The sequence below is a fragment of the Squalius cephalus genome, assembly GCF_949319135.1.
Source record: "Squalius cephalus genome assembly, chromosome: 3".
In the NCBI taxonomy this organism is placed as follows: Eukaryota; Metazoa; Chordata; class Actinopteri; order Cypriniformes; family Leuciscidae; genus Squalius; species Squalius cephalus.
Genome location: NC_137124.1, coordinates 41,443,898 through 41,448,249, shown reverse-complemented (window position 1 = coordinate 41,448,249; position 4,352 = coordinate 41,443,898).

Below are 4,352 nucleotides of genomic sequence, written 5' to 3'. Positions count from 1 at the left end.
GACATGGGCAAAGTTTCAGAAACGGGCGTGGTGAGGGGCTCAGTAGCGCCACCTTTAGTCAAAAATGGGGGCTTAGTTTTACCTAGAATCACAAAACTTGGTATGTATATTGTTCTTATCGAGCCGGACAACTTTCTAATTTACACTTATTAGCTCAAAGCAACAGAAAGTCAGATATTTTGGTTTGAATGTGATTTTTTGGAGAAATTTCTCTCTCTCTCTGTCTGAGTGTGTGAGGGGTGGGGGTGATTTGTCAGTTGAGTGAGATTTACTTTTTCATTTGTTTTTCAAGGTTTCTGGGGCTTTTGGGTCCCTAAACGTGCTCGAAAACTCTTGAAACTTTGCACACAGGTCAGAACCCGCGGCCATCAGGGCGGGGCTGAATCTGGTAGCCGGGCGTGGCAGGGGGGCTCAACAGCGCCCCCTTGAACGGGGTTCTAAAACTTGGTCCATATATCAAACACGCTTGCATGAATTAATTTGAAACTCGGTACACATATAGATCTCATCGGGCCGAACAACTTTCGTGCTCTAAGTTTTACGCCAGCCCAACAGGAAGTCGGCTATTTAGGGTTGTTTGGAAACGCTTGCTGTGGAATTTAATGTACTCCTCCTAGGAAATACATCGATTCGCCTCCAAACTCGGTCAGCGTGAAGTCAAGACATTGATGATGCTAAATTGCGGACGGATTTTTGATATCTCGAACGGTTTGGCTGTGGCGAGGAAACGAATTAATGGCGAGAAAAGAGAAAAACGAAGTGTTATAACTAATGCATACATTAACTGATCTTGATGAAACTTCAGCGGTTTGTTCATGGTAAGAGGCCGATCAGATGGATGTAACTATTGTGTGTCAAAGTTATAGCGCCACCAACTGGCAGCAGGAAATGTGTCACTTTCAAAATGCTTTTGACAAAAGTTGGGGGGGTTGTTTTACCTACAGTAGCACAACTCAGTACGTATGTTGATCTCATCGACCCGGACAACTTTCTAATTTAAAGTCATTAGCTCCGACCATCAGGAAGTCAGATATTTTGGTTTGAATGTGGATTTTTTGCAAAATCAGCCTCCAAAAGGCACTAAAAGCCTCAAATCTTCTAAAAATGTAATTTTATACCATTTATTTCTATATAAAAGTATACAAATATCACAACTAAACCCATTTTATTCTGTTTTTAAAAAGAATTTTATTCTAATTTTATTCTAAATTTTAAAACAGTAAAGTAAAAAAAAAATTCAAGTCATACATAGGGCTATACTGCCCTCTTGTGTCCAAAAGGACATCAAAATAATATATAAAACTTTTTACCAGCTAGGCCAATAATGTATTTAAATATACATTTATTAGGTATGTGTCTGAGGATATTTTCCCACCGGTTAATCGACGTGTGTGACACGAGCGGGTGCTTTTGTATCGCTAATATAAAAGTGAAAGAAAAATACGGACGTCCGCACGGACATTTATAATGGTGCACACACAAATCACACACACGTTGGAAAGAATTATGCTTTTAAACAACACTAAACCGCCATTAGATGTCGCCAAGTGACCGTCTTAATGAGCGAGTCATTGATTCATTCGTTCAAATGATTCGTAATCCATAACATACAGATCCATAAACATGGATCCATAAACATCCAATCCATAAACATAAACAGATGTTTATGGATTGATCATTCAATCTTTGAGTCAACCAATTCGTTCAAAATGCTGAATCATTCAGTTATGAGAAAACACGTTCCTGTGAGATGCGTTCTTCTGTGATCTTTGTTTAACTATTTCCGCTGCTGAAACAGAACAAAAACAGCCAATATTGCATCTAAAATGTAAATGACTTCATTTTAACTGTTAATAACCTGTTGTATGAAATCAATGTCACAGTTTCAATAGTGATTGTATTCAGGAAAAGTTAGGTACGGAGAGCGAGCGATTTCAACGAAATCAGAACTAAACCCATTTTATTCTTTTATTATTATTATTATTCAATTTAAGAATTATGTTTGAGTTTAAAAAAAGCCAGAATGTTTTAGTCCAAAAAATAAATAAATCATGCCATGGATTGCTTGAAATTAATTTTTTTTATTATATTTATTTTTTCGTTTTGGCTTTGTTTATAGTTTATTTTTTATTTTTTATTCTTGTTCCGTTCTGAATATCATTACATTTAAAGGATTTGTTGTGGAATATTTTGAGTGTATCATAAAATCAGAATAATTATCTCGATTTAGTGATCCCCTACTTATTATTTTATTTTATTTTTTTCTTTGTTCTAATTAGGTCAGGCAAGTAAAATTATCTGTGTCTTGTCCCTTAAATTTATTTATATATATATATGTATGTATGTGTGTGTGTGTGTATATATATATATATATATATATATAAATATAGCTGCGAGCAGCGATGGAGGGCCAAAGCCGCCGGCACCGCCACCCTGGCACCAGGATTGCGGTGCCACCGGCTTGGGCCCGTAATCGCTGCTCGCAGCTATATTTATTATTATTTTTTTCTACTTCTCGGGCACTTTTGGGGCCCTTAACATGCTCGAAAACTCTTGAAACTTTGCACACAGGTCAGAACCCGCGGCCATCAGGGCGGGGCTGAAGCTGGTACCCGGGCGTGGCAGGGGTGCTCGACAGCGCCCCCTGGAATGGTGTCTGAAAACTTGGTCCATATATCAAACACACTTGCATATAATAATATGAAACTCAGTACACATATAGATCTCATCGCGCCGAACAACTTTCGTGCTCTAAGTTTTACACCAGCCCAACAGGAAGTCGGTTATTATACGTTATTTGGAAAACGCATACAATGGAATGTGAAATACTCCTCCTAGGGAATTCATCCGATCGCCACCAAACTCGGTGTGAATGAAGTCAAGACATTGAGGATGCTAAATTGCGGACGGATTTTTGATATCTCGAACGGTTTGGCCGTGGCGATGAAACGAATTTATTGCGAGAAAAGATAAACAGGAAGTGTGTTATAACTTCTGCATACATTAACTGATCTTGATGAAACTTCCGCAGTGTGTTCGTTGTAAGAGGCCGATCACATGAATGTGACTATTGTGAGTCAAAGTTATAGCGCCACCAACTGGCAGCAGGAAGTGTGTCACTTTCAAAATGCTTTGAAATCACCCTCTTATTTTTACCCGATTTGCTTCAAACTTTATGTGTATAATGTAGACACACGGCAGATGTAGACCTGTGAAAGGTTTATTGATATCTTAAATACTGTTGCCGTGGCAACGCATCAAACTTTAATATTCTTTTCAGATGCTTTTGAGACTCTTAACATACTTGAAATTGGATGAAACTCGACAGACACATCACATTAATTAGCCAGTAGACATGTGCAAAGTTTCAGAAACGGGCATGGTGAGGGGCTCAGTAGCGCCACCTTTAGTCAAAAATGGGGGCTTAGTTTTAAGTAGAGTCACAAAAATCGTTATGTATATTGTTCTCACCAAGCCGGACAACTTTCTAATTTATAGTCATAAGCTGTGACCAACAGGAAGTGAGATATTTTGGTTTGAATGTGATTTTTTGGAGAATTCTCTCTCTCTCTCTCTCTGCCTCTGTGTCTCTGTGTGTGTGAGGGGTGGGGGGATTTGTCTTTTGAGTGAGATTTGTTTAAAATTCCTGTTTTTCAAGGTTTCAGGGGCTTTTGGGGCCTTTAACGTGCTCGAAAACTCTTGAAACTTTGCACACAGGTCAGAACCCGCGGCCATCAGGGACGGGCTGAAGCTGGTACCCGGGCGTGGCAGGGGGGCTCAACAGCGCCCCCTGGAACGGGATCCAAACACTTGTCCATAAATCAAACACACTTGCATGTAATGATATGAAACTCGGTACACATATAGATCTCATTGGGCCGAACAACTTTCGTGCTCTAAGTTTTACGCCAGCCCAACAGGAAGTCGGCAATTATGGGTTGTTTGGAGAACGCTTGCTGTGGAATTTGAAACACTTCTCCTAGAGAATTAATTAAATCGCCACCAAACTCGGTGTGCATGAAGTCAAGACATTGAGGATGCTAAATTGCGGACGGATTTTTGATATCTCAAACGGTTTGGCCGTGGCGAGGACACGAATTTATGGCGAGAAAAGAGAAACACGAAGTGTTATAACTTCTGCACACATTAACTGATCTTGATGAAACTTCAGCAGTGTGTTCGTGGTAAGAGGCCGATCAGATGGATGTGACTATTGTGAGTCAAAGTTATAGCGCCACCAACTGGCAGCAGGAAGTGTGTCACTTTCAAAATGTTTTTGACAAAAGAGGGGGTGTTAGTTTTACCCACAATTACAAAAATCAGTACGTATATTGGTCTCATCGAGCCGGACA